Here is a 20158-nt window from a genome sequence, read left to right as displayed (position 1 = left end):
TATGTTTGGCAGCAGTCACACGCTAAAAGACGCTTTTTATTGCAAAAAATAGTTTTTGCATCACCACATTTTGAGAGCTATAATTTTTCCATATTTTGGCCCACAGAGTCATGTGAGGTCTTGTTTTTTGAGGGACGAGTTGACGTTTTTATTGGTACCATTTTCGGTCACATGACTTTTTGTGAGGCAGAATGAACAAAAACCAGCAATTCATGAATTTCTTCTTTCCTTCTTTTTGCATCACTTTATTCTGAGGGCTGTAACTTTTTTATTTTTTTGCTAATGACGCTGTATGGTGCTCGTTTTTTGCAGGACAAGATGACGTTTTCAGCGGTACCATGTTGTTGTGAATTCTGCTCTTGGGCTCCCTCCGGTGGTTGTTAGTGGTAGTGCAGTGGTCTCTGGATTATAGCCAGGGCAGGTGTTTCTGCTTATTGCAGCTCTATTAGGTATTTAGGTTTGTAGGATCCATCAATCCCTGCCAGTTGTCCATTGTATCTTGGAGGGATTGCATCTCTGTCTGGCTCCACTTGCCCTGCTGTCATTTCAGCTAAGATAAGTGTCTGGTTTTGGTTCTCTGTAGCACGCATGCAGTGTGCTTTTATGTGCAGTGCAATCTATTGTGTTCTTGTCCAGCTTAGACTTGTTTGGATTTTTCTGTCATGCTGGTTTCTCTGGAGATGCAGATATACATCCTATGTCTTTAGTTAGATGTAGTATATAGTATATTCTGCTGTGGATTTTTCTAGTGTTTTAATACTGACCGCTTAGAACTCTGTCCTATCCTTTTCTATTTAGCTAGAAGTGCCTCTTTTGCTAAACTCTGTATTTTCTGCCTGTGTATGTATTTCCTCTTAAACTCACAGTCAATATTTGTGGGGGGCTGCCTATCCTTTGGGGCTCTGCTCTGAGGTAAGATAGGATTTCCCATTTCCATCTTTAGGGGTATTTAGTCCTCCAGCTGTGTCGAGGTGTCTAGGCCTGGTTAGGTACATCCCACGGCTACTTCTAGTTGCGGTGTCAGTATTAGGATTGCGGTCAGTACAGGTACCACCTACTCCAGAGATAGTCTCATGCGGCTCCAGGGTCACCAAATCATAACACCATGTTTATTTATATCTGTCTTTTTGATCGCGTGTTATTCCACTTTTTGTTTGGCGGTATGATGATAAAGCGTTGTTTTTTTACCTCATTTTTTATTTATTTTTCACTGTGTTTCAGTGTTCACTGAAGGGGTTAACTAGTGGGAGAGTTTTATAGGTCGGGTCGTTACGGACGCAGCAATACTAAATATGTGTACTTTTATTGTTTTACATAAAGAAAAGTATTTATTGGAACAATATTTTTTTTTCTTTATTTAGGAATTTTAAAAAATATATTTTTACACAGTATAATATTTTTTTTTACTTTTTTACATTGTCCCAGGATGGGACATCACTGTATAATGTCAGATCTGTCATGATTCTCAATGGCGAGAGAACATAGCCCAGCATATATGAGAACTAGCTCTTGGAAGATGGAAACTATACTGACCATGAACTAAACCTGCCGCACAACTAGAAGTGGCCGGGTAGCATGCCTACGTTTTTTTATCCCTAGATGCCCAGCGCCAGCCGGAGAACTACCTAATCCTAGCAGAGGAAAAGACAGTCCTGGCTCACCTCTAGAGAAATTTTCCCAAAAGGCAGACAGAGGCCCCCACATATATTGGCGGTGATTTTAGATGAAATGACAAACGTAGTATGAAAATAGGTTTAGCAAAATCGAGGTCCGCTTACTAGATAGCATGAAGACAGAAAGGGCACTTTCATGGTCAGCAGAAAACCCTATCAAAACACCATCCAGAAATTACTTTAAGACTCTAGCATTAACTCATAACACCAGAGTGGCAATTTCCGCTCACAAGAGCTTTCCAGACACAGTAACGAAACAGCAGCTGTGAACAGGAACAAAATGCAAAAACACACAAGGACAAAAGTCCAACTTAGCTGGGAGTTGTCTAGTAGCAGGAACATGCACAGAAAGGCTACTGATTACATTGTTGACCGGCATGAAACTGACAGAGGAGCAAGGTTATATAGCGACTCCCACATCCTGATAGGAGCAGGTGAACAGAGGGGATGATGCACACAAGTTAAATTCCACAAGTGGCCACCGGGGGAGCCCAGAATCCAATTTCACAACAGTACCCCCCCCTCAAGGAGGGGGCACCGAACCCTCACCAGAACCACCAGGGCGATCAGGATGAGCCCTATGAAAGGCACGGACAAGATCGGAGGCATGAACATCAGAGGCAGTGACCCAAGAATTATCCTCCTGACCGTATCCCTTCCATTTGACCAGATACTGGAGTTTCCGTCTGGAAACACGAGAGTCCAAGATCTTTTCCACAACGTACTCCAACTCACCCTCAACCAACACCGGAGCAGGAGGCTCAACGGAAGGCACAGCTGGTACCTCATACCTGCGCAACAATGACCGATGAAAAACATTATGAATCGAAAAGGATGCAGGGAGGTCCAAACGGAAGGACACAGGGTTAAGAATCTCCAATATCTTGTACGGGCCGATGAACCGAGGCTTAAACTTAGGAGAAGAAACCCTCATAGGGACAAAACGAGAAGACAACCACACCAAGTCCCCAACACAAAGCCGAGGACCAACACGACGACGGCGGTTGGCAAAAAGCTGAGTCTTCTCCTGAGACAACTTCAAATTGTCCACCACCTGCCCCCAAATCTGATGCAACCTCTCCACCACAGCATCCACTCCAGGACAATCCGAAGATTCCACTTGACCGGAGGAAAATCGAGGATGAAACCCCGAATTACAGAAAAACGGGGACACCAAGGTGGCAGAGCTGGCCCGATTATTGAGGGCGAACTCCGCCAAAGGCAAAAAAGCAACCCAATCATACTGATCCGCAGACACAAAACACCTCAAATATGTCTCCAAGGTCTGATTAGTCCGCTCGGTCTGGCCATTAGTCTGAGGATGGAAAGCAGACGAAAAAGACAAATCTATGCCCATCCTAGCACAGAATGCCCGCCAAAATCTAGACACAAATTGGGTCCCTCTGTCAGAAACGATATTCTCCGGAATACCATGCAAACGAACAACATTTTGAAAAAACAGAGGAACCAACTCGGAAGAAGAAGGCAACTTAGGCAAGGGAACCAGATGGACCATCTTAGAGAAACGGTCACACACCACCCAGATGACAGACATCTTCTGAGAAACAGGCAGATCCGAAATAAAATCCATCGAGATGTGCGTCCAAGGCCTCTTCGGGATAGGCAAGGGCAACAACAATCCACTAGCCCGAGAACAACAAGGCTTGGCCCGAGCACAAACGTCACAAGACTGCACAAAGCCTCGCACATCTCGTGACAGGGAAGGCCACCAGAAGGACCTTGCCACCAAATCCCTGGTACCAAAGATTCCAGGATGACCTGCCAACGCAGAAGAATGAACCTCAGAGATGACTCTACTGGTCCAATCATCAGGAACAAACAGTCTACCAGGTGGGCAACGATCAGGTCTATCCGCCTGAAACTCCTGCAAGGCCCGCCGCAGGTCTGGAGAAACGGCAGACAATATCACTCCATCTTTAAGGATACCTGTGGGCTCAGAATTACCAGGGGAGTCAGGCTCAAAACTCCTAGAAAGGGCATCCGCCTTAACATTCTTAGAACCCGGTAGGTAAGACACCACAAAATTAAACCGAGAGAAAAACAACGACCAGCGCGCTTGTCTAGGATTCAGGCGCCTGGCAGACTCAAGGTAAATTAAATTTTTGTGGTCAGTCAATACCACCACCTGATGTCTGGCCCCCTCAAGCCAGTGACGCCACTCCTCAAAAGCCCACTTCATGGCCAAAAGCTCCCGATTCCCAATATCATAATTCCGCTCGGCGGGCGAAAATTTACGGGAAAAAAAAGCACAAGGTCTCATCACGGAGCAGTCGGAACTTCTCTGCGACAACACCGCCCCAGCTCCGATTTCAGAAGCGTCGACCTCAACCTGAAAAGGAAGAGCAACATCAGGCTGACGCAACACTGGGGCGGAAGAAAAGCGGCGCTTGAGCTCCCGAAAGGCCTCCACAGCATCAGGGGACCAATCAGCAACATCAGCACCCTTCTTAGTCAAATCAGTCAATGGTTTTACAACATCAGAAAAACCAGCAATAAATCGACGATAAAAGTTAGCAAAGCCCAAAAATTTCTGAAGACTCTTAAGAGAAGAGGGTTGCGTCCAATCACCAATAGCCTGAACCTTGACAGGATCCATCTCGATGGAAGAGGGGGAAAAAATGTATCCCAAGAAGGAAATCTTCTGAACCCCAAAAACACACTTAGAACCCTTCACACACAAGGAATTAGACCGCAAAACCTGAAAAACCCTCCTGACCTGCTGGACATGAGAGTCCCAGTCATCCGAAAAAATCAGAATATCATCCAGATACACAATCATAAATTTATCCAAATAATCGCGGAAAATGTCATGCATAAAGGACTGGAAGACTGAAGGGGCATTTGAAAGACCAAAAGGCATCACCAAATACTCAAAATGGCCCTCGGGCGTATTAAATGCGGTTTTCCACTCATCCCCCTGCTTGATTCGCACCAAATTATACGCCCCACGGAGATCAATCTTAGAGAACCACTTGGCCCCCTTTATACGAGCAAACAAATCAGTAAGCAGTGGTAACGGATATTGATATTTAACCGTGATTTTATTCAAAAGTCGATAATCAATACACGGCCTCAAAGAGCCGTCTTTCTTAGACACAAAGAAAAAACCGGCTCCTAAGGGAGATGACGAAGGACGAATATGTCCCTTTTCCAAGGACTCCTTTATATATTCTCGCATAGCAGCGTGTTCAGGCACAGACAGATTAAATAAACGACCCTTAGGGTATTTACTACCCGGGATCAAGTCTATGGCACAATCGCACTCCCGGTGCGGAGGTAGTGAACCAACCTTGGGTTCTTCAAAAACGTCACGAAAGTCAGACAAGAATTCAGGAATCTCAGAGGGAATAGATGATGAAATGGAAACCAAAGGTACGTCCCCATGAGTTCCTTTACATCCCCAGCTTAACACAGACATAGCTCTCCAGTCGAGGACTGGGTTATGAGATTGCAGCCATGGCAATCCCAGCACCAAAACATCATGTAGATTATACAGCACCAGAAAGCGAATAACCTCCTGGTGATCCGGATTAACACGCATAGTCACTTGTGTCCAGTATTGTGGTTTATTACTAGCCAATGGGGTGAAGTCAATCCCTTTCAGAGGTATCGGAGCCTCCAATGGCTCCAAATCATACCCACAGCGTTTGGCAAAGGACCAATCCATAAGACTCAAAGCAGCGCCAGAGTCGACATAGGCGTCCGCGGTAATAGATGACAAAGAACAAATCAGGGTCACAGATAGAATAAACTTAGACTGTAAAGTGCTAATTGAAACAGACTTGTCAGGCTTCTTAGTACGCTTAAAGCATGCTGATATAACATGAGTTGAATCACCACAATAGAAGCACAACCCATTTTTTCGTCTAAAATTCTGCTGCTCGCTTCTGGACAGAATTCTATCACATTGCATATTTTCTGGCGTTTTCTCAGTAGACACCGCCAAATGGTGCACAGGTTTGCGCTCCCGCAGACGCCTATCGATCTGAATAGCCATCGTCATGGACTCATTCAGACTCGCAGGCACAGGGAACCCCACCATAACATCCTTAATGGCATCAGAGAGACCTTCTCTGAAAATCGCCGCCAGGGCGCACTCATTCCACTGAGTAAGCACAGACCATTTGCGGAATTTTTGGCAGTATATTTCAGCTTCATCTTGCCCCTGAGACAAGGACATCAAGGCCTTTTCCGCCTGAAGCTCTAAATGAGGTTCCTCATAAAGCAACCCCAAGGCCAGAAAAAACGCATCCACATTGAGCAACGCAGGATCCCCTGGTGCCAATGCAAAAGCCCAGTCTTGAGGGTCGCCCCGGAGCAAGGAAATTACAATCCTGACCTGCTGTGCAGGGTCTCCGGCAGAGCGAGACTTCAGGGACAAAAACAATTTGCAATTATTTTTAAAATTTTGAAAGTGAGATCTATTCCCCGAGAAGAATTCAGGCAAAGGAATTCTAGGCTCAGACATAGGTGCATGAACAACAAAATCTTGCAAATTTTGTACCTTTGTGGCGAGATTATTCAAACCTGTAGCTACACTCTGAAGATCCATTTGAAACAGGTGAACACAGAGCCATTCAAGGATTAGAAGGAGAGGAAGAGAGGAAGGCTGCAGTATAGGCAGACTAGCAAGTGATTCAATTAAGAGCACACTCAGAACTAGAGGGAAAAAAAAAAAAAAATTGTAGCAGACTTCTTTTTTCTCTCCTTTCTCAGCCAGTAATTTAACCCTTTTTTGGGCCGGTCAAACTGTCATGATTCTCAATGGCGAGAGAACATAGCCCAGCATATATGAGAACTAGCTCTTGGAAGATGGAAACTATACTGACCATGAACTAAACCTGCCGCACAACTAGAAGTGGCCGGGTAGCATGCCTACGTTTTTTTATCCCTAGATGCCCAGCGCCAGCCGGAGAACTACCTAATCCTAGCAGAGGAAAAGACAGTCCTGGCTCACCTCTAGAGAAATTTTCCCAAAAGGCAGACAGAGGCCCCCACATATATTGGCGGTGATTTTAGATGAAATGACAAACGTAGTATGAAAATAGGTTTAGCAAAATCGAGGTCCGCTTACTAGATAGCATGAAGACAGAAAGGGCACTTTCATGGTCAGCAGAAAACCCTATCAAAACACCATCCAGAAATTACTTTAAGACTCTAGCATTAACTCATAACACCAGAGTGGCAATTTCCGCTCACAAGAGCTTTCCAGACACAGTAACGAAACAGCAGCTGTGAACAGGAACAAAATGCAAAAACACACAAGGACAAAAGTCCAACTTAGCTGGGAGTTGTCTAGTAGCAGGAACATGCACAGAAAGGCTACTGATTACATTGTTGACCGGCATGAAACTGACAGAGGAGCAAGGTTATATAGCGACTCCCACATCCTGATAGGAGCAGGTGAACAGAGGGGATGATGCACACAAGTTAAATTCCACAAGTGGCCACCGGGGGAGCCCAGAATCCAATTTCACAACACAGATCGCTGATCTGACACTTTGCAGAGCACTGTGTCAGATCAGCGATCTGTCAGGCAGTGAAGGAGTCGATCACATCGCGCTGTTCTGAGAGTCTGAGAGAAGCATGCAGGGAGCCCCCTCCCTGCGCGATGCTTCTCTATACCACCGGAACGCTGCGATCTTGTTTGATCGCAGTGTTCCGGGGGTTAATGTGTCAGGGGTGGTCCGTGACCGCTCCAGGCACTTAGTGCAGGGTGTCAGATGTGAGAATCAGCTGACACCCGGCCGCGATCGTTCGCGCTCCCCCCGTGAGCATGGCTGATCGCCTATGACGTACTATTCCATCCATGGGAATTAAGTCCCAGGTCACATGGACGGAATAGTACGTCCGATGGCAGAAAGGGGTTAAGGTCTGAAACCTTGGGCAAAGTTACAAATCTCCAAGGGTGTCCAAACTTTTGCACATATATATACTGTATATTAACGTTAGGCCTTTTATAGATCATTTCATTTTCAACTTGCTTACCTGTTCACAATAACAGTAATTTTGACCAGGGGTGCGCAAACTTTTACATGCCACTGTATATATAGTATGTTAAATACCATATATATACATATAGTATATTGTACACATATAGTGTACATGCAAAAAAAAAAAAATTTTTAGCCCCAGATATATTTAAAGTACTTGGGTAATAGAAATCAGAAGATTTCCTATTAAATAGATAAATAACTTAAAAAAAACACATAATACCTCACTAAGCTTCACTTACAGTTTAGAGTCAAACTTTATTTTCGGGAAAGTAGAGGTTATATAGGTGCAAAGGGAGAACGTACAATGCTGACTTGTTATTGACCTTGAAAAGGGCCTAATCTTTCACTGTTTTTTGCGCGTCATGGAAACAGTGATATTGGATTCTGAACTATTTATTATTTAATGGATAATTCATAAGCCTGAGATCAATGGCAAAGGTGCTGAATAAAACTTAGATGAAGTGCATTTCCTCCTAATGAGTAGTGTACACAGAGGATAAGCAAAAATAAAAATGTGGCCCTTTCAAGTTTCAGCTTGCCCCCAATACACTACTAACCACTTGCAATAGTAATCCAACTGCACCCCTCCCCATTATACATTATACTGATTTAAAGGGGTTCTCCACGAAAAGAAGAAAATATACAAAATGTTTCATAAATAATATTAAACTCTTAGCACCAAAATGCCTAAAGCTCATTTTATCTAAGAGGGGTAATGACTGTTGTGAATGAGACTGGCGACTGGCCTAGTGGACTAGAATGTAACCATGAAGGGTTGTGTGCTGCCTAATCAAGGCCTCCACGTCTGCCACCTTTATGCTTGGTTCTGCCAGAGGCGAGGTATAATAAGTTGCAGACAACATTTCAATGTATTATAAAAATGGATGAAAAGACAGCATAATGGGAATATAAATAAATAATAGTAAAATTAAGATCAGTGAAGTTATGTAGGAAAAAAATGTTTAAGTAGAAAACAGTTTTTTTTTCTTTTAGAAAATGCTTAATAATATGGTAAAGTAAATAAACACACACACACACACATATATATATATATATATATATATATACACTCACTGGCCACTTTATTAGGTACACCTGTCCAACTTCCTGTCCATCTGCGCACGCGCGGAATCCCGCGGCCATTTTCCTGAAGCCCCGGGCAGCAGAGCGCTCCATCTGCGCAGGCGCGGCCACAGGAAAGATGGCCGCGCCCACCGGTAAACGGCTGAATAGCGAAGACCGCGCTGTTATTCATCTCCTGGGCAGTGGATTCGCCTGCTGGACATGCGCACACCACTACGCCACCAACGTAATGATGAGCAGGATCCTGGGGGACAAACAGCGCTGTGACCACGCCCATCCGACCTGACCAACTTGAGTGACAGGACAAAACGGCTACTTCACAAAGGTATTTCGGCAGCCTAACGGGGGTGTAAAGGCACCAAAAAGGCACTAATGTAAAGCCCAGCTTTGCCCCTATTTCACACTATTTTTATCTAATCTTTAAAAAACGGGGTGATAGGTTCCCTTTAAGACCTTCAAAGCCTAGACTGGAGGTATGGGAGCAACCTTTTCCCACCCAGACTCTTTTGGTCACTCCTAAATCCTGGACCGAGAATCCCCTTCAATAAAAACCTTTTCAGCAACCTACCGTTGCTGGAGCCTTCAATTCCGTGACTTACATGACTGAGATCAGCCACCTCGGTGACACATACCTGTCATCTAGGACTTTTCTTCCTGATCCATTGCAATAAATATATATATATATATATATACACATTCATACACATCACAGTAAAACTTAAATAAAACTTAAATAGCCTTTGTTCTGCACAAAGTGAAACATAAAGTAAAAGTTCATACAATAGTGCTGGTTGGTCCGCCTAGTCCAACTCTTTAGTCCTTTAGCAAGGGCACTCAATCCAGGAGATCTGCAAACCTCCATACACACATGTGTGAGACAAATGGGTCTCATTTTACAAAGTGAACCACACCCATTGGTTGAGATATGGTGAGCGGCCATCTCTTCCAACTCTTCAGCTGCTCATAATCAACCTGGCATGGCCGATTAGCCCCTCTTAGTCCCATATGTACTAAAGCATTACTTCAGGTTTATCTCCCATCCACTAGATGCCCTACAGCCACCTTATAAACTGCACCTCCCCTCTCTGCCTAAAGCAGTGACCTTAAAAACAATGTCCACCGCTCACTCAAAAATCTATTTTGCAAAATGATCATCTTCCGAATAATTTTATTCAATAGTGTGTATACATTAAAGCAAGGTGAATCAGAACAATGAGCAACAAAAATAACAACATTTCAACTCATCCCAGGTCTTTGCCATGTATACATGATAATAAGTAATTATGAAATAATCATTGTATTTCCATATTTCCAATACATTAGTGAATTTAATGCAGAGACCAGCAGAATAGCTACAGTATAAAGATATATGATTATATATGTATGTGTGTAACTTTGGTTATAAGAGAAATTACATGAAGTGCAATAAAGTAGATAGAGTTTTCTTCAGGGTAGGAAGCACAAAAAATTAGATAGACATATAGTTCATATTCATCTAATAGGAACATACAAGTAATTCAATAGGTATCACATATAGTAGGGCAGCGGCTGGGGTGCAAATGAAAGTGACCAGAGAAAATCACAACCGTGTAAAAAACATCTGAAAACGACTAAAACAAGGAGATACTACCTGAATCACAGAAATGTGGAGTTTGAAGCAGTGTATAGTAAAGCAAGTGCGTCCCTCTCCCTTTCAGGGTGTACTGGGATAGAGTGAGGCGGTTTAAATCATAAGCCCCAAGAGTACTTGTGTCGGTCAGCTGATGAATATTGCATTTAGATAGATGTGTCCACAGCAGTCTGTGTGACGTCACAGTGGGCTTATTTGCTGGGGAATGCATTAGATATAAATCTGGGTGTTGTAGATGTCGTCACAGTAGGCATTTCCATGGAGGGGGCATGTCTAAGTTAGGAGACAATCTAAAAAAGAGTGTGAATCGGTGTTTCAATGGGCATAGGTATCGCAGCAATAGCCGTGTCCCTAGAAAGGGAGTAGCAAAATACGAAGTGTATGAGCTAAAGAGGGTGTGAGTGGGCATTTCAATGGGCGTAGATATCTGAGGGTGTATTGCTAATGTTGCATGTATGCCATTCAGGATTTAAGGGCGACACAAAGGAAACATGAGTTCTTGTTGGAATCCTGGGGAAATCTTACTTAGGGCGACCATTAATTATAATTCTTCACAGTAGAGGAGAGGTAACACTTTACAGGTACGCAGATATGACAACAGTTCTGAGCTGAAGTTGATCACAGGGGTTTTATTCAAGCTTCTTTTCATCACATAGAATCACTTTGCTTCATGCAATACTTCATCAACATATAGGAAAGTCTCTTCACAGATAACTTCTCTTCACAGATAATGTCTCTTCACAGATAACTTCTCTTCACACACAGTGTCTTAACCTAAGCAGAACTGCACTTTTCTCATGCAGTAAGGTGGTGGGAGGTGGATTGAGTCCGGTGCTGTAGCTCTCTGACTTCTATCTGCTCCTAGCTGTCCTGACTGCTTCAATGATTACAGCAATTGCTTCCCAGGAAGAACTGGTCTATACAGCTTGTCTGATTTCAGTCTGACAGGAGTCTCTCTAGCACACACACCTTACTCTTGGATGTCCAGGACACAATAATAACTTTTATAATATCCCCTGGGGCTGAGCTAACCACTCCCTGTCTGCTATAACCATTGAGACCCGTATAGTTGCTGGATGATTCTAAATCAACAGTGCAGCTTCTATCTGTTACACTAAATAAGGAAGATGAAATGCTACTTGAGCCACGGATAATCTGTGCAAAATTAGTATGGGTATATCAGATGGTACCATAACAGTAAATGTGCCACTTGAGAAATCTCTTTCGGCATAAAGAAAATATTAACCCCTTCCTGACATCCGACGTACTATCCCGTGGAGGTGGGGTGGGCCCGTATGACCGCCGACGGGATAGTACGTCCAGCGCGATCGGCGGCGCTCACGGGGGGAGCGCGGCCGATCGCGGCCGGGTGTCAGCTGCCTATCGCAGCTGACATCCGGCACTATGTGCCAGGAGCGGTCACGGAACAAACATGATCGCGATGTGCCGGCGGTGCAGGGAAGCATCGCGCAGGGAGGGGGCTCCCTGCGGGCTTCCCTGAGCCCCCCGCAGCAACGCGATGTGATCGCGTTGCTGCGAGGGTCTTACCTCCCTCCCTGCCTGCTCCAGACCCGGATCCAAGATGGCCGCGGATCCGGGTCCTGCAGGGAGGGAGGTGGCTTCACAGAAGCCTGCTCAGAGCAGGCACTGTGAAGCAGCCTGCACTTCTCTCAGATCGGTGATCTGTCAGAGTGCTATGCAAACTGGCAGATCACCGATCTGTATTGTCCCCCCCTGGGGCAAAGTAAAAAAGTAAAAAAAAAATTTCCAAATGTGTAAAAAAAAAAAAAAAATATTCCAAAATAATGAAAAAAAAAATAAAAAAATTATTCCCATAAATACATTTCTTTATCTAAATAAAAAAACCAAACAATAAAAGTACACATATTTAGTATCGCCGCGTCCGTAACGACCCGACCTATAAAACTGGCCCACTAGTTAACCCCTTCAGTAAACACCGTAAGAAAAAAAAAAAAAACGAGGCACAAAACAACGCTTTATTATCATACCGCCGAACAAAAAGTGGAATAACACGCGATCAAAAAGACAGATATAAATAACCATGGTACCGCTGAAAGCGTCATCTTGTCCCGCAAATAACGAGCCGCCATACAGCATGATCAGCAAAAAAATAAAAAAGTTATAGTCCTGAGAATAAAGCGATGCAAAAATAATTATTTTTTCCATAAAATAGTTTTTATCGTATAAAAGCGCCAAAACATAAAAAAATAATATAAATGAGGTATAGCTGTAATCGTACTGACCCGAAGAATAAAACTGCTTTATCAATTTTACCAAACGCAGAACAGTATAAACGCCTCTCCCAAAAGAAATTCATGAATAGCTGGTTTTTGGTCATTCTGCCTCACAAAAATCGGAATAAAAAGCGATTAAAAAATGTGACGTGCCCAAAAAGTTACCAATAAAAACGTCAACTCGTCCCGCAAAAAACAAGACCTCACATGACTCTGTGGACCAAAATATGGAAAATTTATAGCTCTCAAAATGTGGTAACGCAAAAAATATTTTTTGCAATAAAAAGCGTCTTTCAGTGTGTGACGGCTGCCAATCATAAAAATCCGCTAAAAAACTCGCTATAAAAGTAAATCAAAACCCCCTTCATCACCCCCTTAGTTAGGGAAAAATAAAAAAAATGTATTTATTTCCATTTTCCCATTAGGGTTAGGGTTAGGGCTAGGGTTGGGGCTAGGGTTAAGGCTACAGTTAGGGTTGGGGCTAAAGTTAGGGTTAGGGTTGGGGCTAAAGTTACAGTTAGGGTTTAGATTACATTTACGGTTAGGAATAGGGTTGGGATTAGGGTTAGGGGTGTGTCAGGGTTAGAGGTTTGGTTAGGGTTACTGTTGGGATTAGGGTTAGGGGTGTGTTTGGATTAGGGTTTCAGTTATAATTGGGGGTTTCCACTGTTTCGGCACATCAGGGGATCTCCAAACGCGACATGGCGTCCGATCTCAATTCCAGCCAATTCTGCATTGAAAAAGTAAAACAGTGCTCCTTCCCTTCCGAGCTCTCCCGTGTGCCCAAACAGGGGTTTACCCCAACATATGGGGTATCAGCGTACTCAGGACAAATAGGACAACAACCTTTGGGGTCCAATTTCTCCTGTTACCCCTGGGAAAATACAAAACTGGGGGCTAAAAAATAATTTTTGTGGGAAAAAAAAAGATTTTTTATTTTCACGGCTCTGCGTTATAACCTGTAGTGAAACACTTGGGGGTTCAAAGTTCTTACAACACATCTAGATAAGTTCCTTGGGGGGTCTAGTTTCCAAAATGGGGTCACTTGTGCGGGGCTTCTACTGTTTAGGTACATTAGGGGCTCTGCAAACGCAATGTGACGCCTGCAGACCATTCCATCTAAGTCTGCATTCCAAATGGCGCTCCTTCCCTTCCGAGCCCTCCCATGCATCCAAACGGTGGTTCCCCCCACATATGGGGTATCAGCGCACTCAGGACAAATTGGACAACAACTTTTGGGGTCCAATTTCTCCTGTTACCCTCGGGAAAATACAAAACTGGGGGTTGAAAAATAATTTGTGGGAAAAAAGTTTTGTTTTATTTTTACGGCTCTGCATTATAAACTTCTGTGAAGCCCTTGGTGCGTCAAAGCACTCACCACACATCTAGATAAGTTCCTTAGGGGGTCTACTTTCCAACATGGTGTCACTTGTGGGGGGTTTCTACTGTTTAGGTACATTAGGGGCTCTCCAAACGCAACATGACGTCCCATCTCAATTCCTGTCAATTTTGCATTGAAAAGTCAAACGGTGCTACTTCCCTTCCGAGCTCTCCCATGCGCCCAAACAGTGGTTTACCCCCACATATGGGGTATCAGCGTACTCAGGACAAATTGTACAACAACTTTTGGGGTCCAATTTCTTCTCTTACCCTTGGGAAAATATAAAATTGGGGGTGAAAAGATAATTTTTGTGAAAAAATATGATTTTTTATTTTTACGGTTCTGCATTATAAACTTCTGTGAAGCACTTGGTGGGTCAAAGTGCTCACCACACCTCTAGATAAGTTCCTTAGGGGGTCTACTTTCCAAAATGGTGTCACTTGTGGGGGGTTTCAATGTTTACGCACATCAGGGGCTCTCCAAACGCAACATGACGTCCCATCTCAATTCCTGTCAATTTTGCATTGAAAAGTCAAACGGCGCTCCTTCCCTTCCGAGGTCTCCCATGCGCCCAAACAGTGGTTTATCCCCACATATGGGGTATCAGCGTACTCAGGACAAATTGTACAACAACTTTTGGGGTCCAATTTCTTCTCTTACCCTTGGGAAAATAAAAAATTGGGGGCGAAAAATAATTTTTGTGAAAAAATATGATTTTTTATTTTTACGGTTCTGCATTATAAACTTCTGTGAAGCACTTGGTGGGTCAAAGTGCTCACCACACCTCTAGATAAGTTCCTTAGGGGGTCTACTTTCCAAAATGGTGTCACTTGTGGGGGGTTTCAATGTTTAGGCACATCAGGGGCTCCCCAAACGCAACATGGCGTCCCATCTCAATTCCAGTCAATTTTGCATTGAAAAGTCAAATGGCGCTCCTTCGCTTCCGAGCTCTGTCATGCGCCCAAACAGTGGTTTACCCCCACATATGGGGTATCGGCGTACTCAGGACAAATTGTACAACAACTTTTGTGGTCCATTTTCTCCTGTTACCCTTGGTAAAATAAAACAAATTGGAGCTGAAGTAAATTTTTTGTGAAAAAAAGTTAAATGTTCATTTTTATTTAAACATTCCAAAAATTCCTGTGAAGCACCAGAAGGGTTAATAAACTTCTTGAATGTGGTTTTGAGCACCTTGCGGGGTGCAGTTTTTAGAATGGTGTCACACTTGGGTATTTTCTATCATATAGACCCCTCAAAATGACTTCAAATGAGATGTGGTCCCTAAAAAAAAATGGTGTTGTAAAAATGAGAAATTGCTGGTCAACTTTTAACCCTTATAACTCCCTAACAAAAAAAAATTTTGGTTCCAAAATTGTGCTGATGTAAAGTAGACATGTGGGAAATGTTACTTATTAAGTATTTTGTGTGACATATCTCTGTGATTTAAGGGCATACAAATTCAAAGTTGGAAAATTGCAAAATTTTCAAAATTTTCGCCAAATTTCCATTTTTTTTTGCAAATAAACGCAGGTAATATCAAAGAAATTTTACCACTATCATGAAGTACAATATGTCACGAGAAAACAATGTCAGAATCGCCAAGATCCGTTCAAGCGTTCCAGAGTTATAACCTCATAAAGGGACAGTGGTCAGAATTGTAAAAATTGGCCCGGTCATTAACGTGCAAACCACCCTTGGGGGTGAAGGGGTTAATTAACTTGTGGGCATCATAATAAGCATATTATGTCAGAGTGGATAGAAAGTGATATTAGTACATACCAAGCTAAAAAGCAATAGGACAGAGTTAATATATGGTTCCATTAGTACATAACTGTAAGATGAAATATTGTAATAGGAATTGCATTAGATATAATAATAAACATATGAATGTATTTAGAAAAAATTCTACGAGGTAAGATCAGTGACCTATGGAGACTAAGTGTCAATAGGAACGGTTAAATTATAAAGCTCATAAATAGAGATCAAGGAGGAAAGATAAAGGGTGGTGAAAATAGAATCAGAGCCGGCGCACTTACCATAACTGGAACCTTCTTATTAATGGGTCTGAAATATAGACACAACATAAGAGAGTATTATAAATCATAGTAATGGTATATCGAATGTCCTATTAAGTCACTTGGGGGCTAGAGTCTCAAGTGTAAAAATCGTGTATACTTCCCTGGATTTGAGATGTTTAATATGATTACCTCCCTGTCTTGGCCTTGACACTTGCTCAATTATTTGAAAGCGTAGATGTGAGACCGAATGACCCACTGCTAGAAAATGATGAGGTGAGGGAAGCTATATCTTGCCACTTCTAATTGTAGATTTATGACTCGCTACGTGGTCTCTTACATGTTGGGTAGTCTCAGTGACATATAAGAGCCCACATGGGCACTTAATCATGTACACCACATTGTTACCATTAATAGGGTAAGATTTAATAGTATTCTGGTGTTTAGAAACTGCTGTACAGGTACACAGGAAAAGCTACCAATGTCCGCCCGGATTAGGTGATCCCTGATATCATATGGGCATTTTGTGCATATTAGTGTTGGTAATTTAAAAGTTTCCACATTACGATAGGCTTTAGTCAATGAAGGCCAGTGCCTACAGATGATGATATAAATTTTTGGCATCATTGGATGGTAAGTTGTGAACAAGCGTAATACGTTCCAGTTGGGGTTTCGGGTCAATAGATGAGATTCTGGTAGCGCTATTTACTTTTCTAGTTCAAGTAGGGAGTATGGATTAGCCTTATTAAGGAATTATTTAGACATTTCATCTAACCTGGTAAAGCGACCTATTTGTTCTGATACAATATGAAATTGAGATCGAAGGAGGCTATATTTTGTTGATTTTTTGTGACTACTACTATAATGAAGATTTGTAAACGAATGAGAGAAAGGAGCAAAAAAAAAATCCAAAGTAAAATGTATCAAAAATTTTATTAAGAAAAAGTAATATAGTCGAACAAACTAAATTATATAAATCACATACAAAAAGACAAAGTAGATACCGTATTTTTCAGAATATAAGACGCACTTTTTCCCCCCAAAAAAAGGGGGGGAAAATGGGGGGTGCGTCTTATATTCGCAATGCAGGCTTACCGTGGACCGTGGCGGCAGAGGTGCGGTGGCAGAGGTGCGGCGGCAGAGGTGTGGCGGCAGAGGTGTGGAGATGAGGAGGCGCAGTGAGCGGGGTCCCTTTCCCCGGTGAGGTGATGCAGCAGCCCGGTAATGCAGCAGAGCCGGGTGAATCCTGTTGTTATCAGTGCGCGCGGCCATCTTCCTGAGGCCGCGCGTGCGCAGATGGAGGTCTCTGCTGCCCGGGGCTGCAGGAAAATGGCCGCGGGATGCCGCGCGTGCGCAGATGGGGATCGCAGCGGCCATTTTCCTGAAGCCGAGTTCGCATCTCGGCTTCAGGAAAATGGCCGCCGCGATCCCCATCGCGGCTATTTTCCTGAAGCCCCGGGCAGCAGAGACCTCCATCTGCGCACGCGCGGCCTCAGGAAGATGGCCGCGCGCACCGATAACAACAGGATTCACCCGGCTCTGCTGCATTACCGGGCTGCTGCATCACCTCACCGGGGAAAGGGACCCCGCTCACTGCGCCTCCTCATCTCCACACCTCTACCACCGCGGTAACAACAGGATTCACCCGGCTCTGCTGCATTACCGGGCTGCTGCATCACCTCACCGGGGAAAGGGACCCCGCTCACTGCGCCTCCTCATCTCCACACCTCTGCCACCGCGGTAACAACAGGATTCACCCGGCTCTGCTGCATTACCGGGCTGCTGCATCACCTCACCGGGGAAAGGGACCCCTCTCACGCCATACCTCTCATTGTGCCTCCTCATCCCAGCACCTCTCTCAGTAACCACTGCTGCCACCCTCCCATGGACACCAGGCCGTGGCGTCGCCCACCTAAGCAGGAAGGGACCCTGCTCAGGTGCACGCCGTACCGCCTCACCCCACCTCTGCCGACACCATGCCTCCTGTGACCCTGCTCTGCCACCACCAGCCCTCAGGTAAAATACTGGAAATTCGGACAATAAGACGGACCCCCATCTTATAAAAAATCTTTTTTTCTGCAATTTTCGCCCCAAATTTGGGGTGCGTCTTATGGTCCGGTGCGTCTTATAGTCCGAAAAATACGGTAGTTAATTAACACAGGTGTAAAGCAAATGATGCCAAAGGAAACGTAAAATGGAATGGGAGAACCAAAAAATAGCAGCGAATCATAAAAAGTGCCAATGCAGATGAAGTGATTACTCCCACCTAGTAAAGAAAGTATAAGTCCAAGTACCCCAGTTATGTACCAAATAATGGGGTTTATGTCGCTTTAAGGGAGCAAGGACTGCAAATAGTCAAGCTACATTCAGTTCTTACCCTTAGTATCCATTAGGGACCAGACTCTCAGCCCCAGTTCTCAGTTTGGCTTGATGGCCAGGTCTAGGAAGCCTTCTGGTGGTCCCAAACTTCTTCCATTTAAGGATTATGTAGCCCACTGTGCTCTTAGGACCCTTGAGTACTGCAGAAATTCTGTTGCAACTTTGGCCAGATCTGTGGCTTGCCACAATTCTGTCTGAGCTCCTTGGCTAGTTCCTTTGATCTCATGATTCTCATTTGGTCTGACATGCACTATGAGCTGTGAGGTCCTTATAGACAGTGTGTGCCTCTCCAAATCAAGTCCTATCAGTTTAATTAAACACAGCTGGACTCCAGTGAAGGAGTAGAACCATCTCAAGGAGGATCACAAGGAAATGGACAGCATGTGACTTAAATATGATTGTCTGAGCAAAGGGTCTGAATACTTATGACCATGTGATATTTCAATTTTTCTTTTTTAATATATATGCAACTATTTCTACATTTCTTTTTTTTCAGTCAAGATGGGGTGCAGAGTCTACATTAATGGGAAAAAAAATAACTGTTTTGAATTTTCCAAATGGCTGCAATGAAACAAAGAGTGAAAAATTTAAAGGGGTCTGAATACTTTCCGTACCCACTGTAAATACACCTCTCCACCTGCTTGTTTGCCATCTATTTCCAACAGTCTCTCACCCTTCTTTGATTGAAAACTCTGTCTTCATAGAGCCATAGATGGGTGGAGATGGAGGGAAAACAAGCAGGCGGGAAGGTGTATTTAATTCCTGTTCTTGGTTTGAACAGTCATTCTGTGCTGAGTCCATTGAATGATTGACCTTTTCCAACATAAGTATTTGTACAGCACAAGAGTAAAGGAAGTGATCTTGAAAAAAATACTGAAAGTCATTAGACCATCGCACTTGTTCAAGAATTATTGAAAAAGTAAAGATATCTCATGCTATTTATGCTCAGTTTTACAATACATTTACACATAACACGTTGGAATTTAGAAGTTGCCTCGAAACTAAAATGCGACTTTCCTCAGGTGCAGAACTACAGTATTTGTTCTATTCTAATGCTGCAACATTGAGTCATTTGTAGGTTCTTGTCTTCCTTTGTATAGAGGTAGATACTCAATTGACTGCTACTAACAATCTTTAGGGTGGGACAATACAGCGGTATTTGACGTGACCGTCTGAGGGAGTGGGTAAGGTGCAGTTTCACAACTCTATGAATTATAAAAGGAGTTTTCCCAGAATCAGAACTTGTCTGCAGAATAGGTCGTAACTGTCAGATCACTTGGAAACTCCACCAATTACAACAACTGAAATAGACCGACAGATGAACATGTTACCACTCACGAAAAAGCCGTGTGGCAGGGTAGTGAAACGTTCCGAGGTTCAGATACCAAGAGAAATGTTGTAAACTAAGGGGAGAGACAAAGGCGTAGTCAGGTCACGGTCCGAGGTCAGAATACCAGGAGTATAAGGGATTAAATCAAAAGGGAAAGGCAAATGGATGGTCACAGCAATGTCCAAGATCAGCCAGCAATAGATCAACATACAGAGCACTGAAACACAAGGCAAATATGCTCCACCGAGCATGTAGCTGTCACGACTCTGTTGTAGTGTATATAGTATAAGCAATTTGGCACTCCAGATAATGATGCAAAATGATTTATTTCATGCAGTAACAACTCTGTTGCAAAAAAACCTGCCGTTTCGGCCACAAATGGCCTTCTTCAGAAA

Source organism: Ranitomeya variabilis, chromosome 6 (genome assembly GCF_051348905.1).
Source record: "Ranitomeya variabilis isolate aRanVar5 chromosome 6, aRanVar5.hap1, whole genome shotgun sequence".
Taxonomy (NCBI): domain Eukaryota; kingdom Metazoa; phylum Chordata; class Amphibia; order Anura; family Dendrobatidae; genus Ranitomeya; species Ranitomeya variabilis.
The sequence above is the reverse complement of the archived record's forward strand: the minus strand, read 5'-3'. Positions refer to the sequence as shown.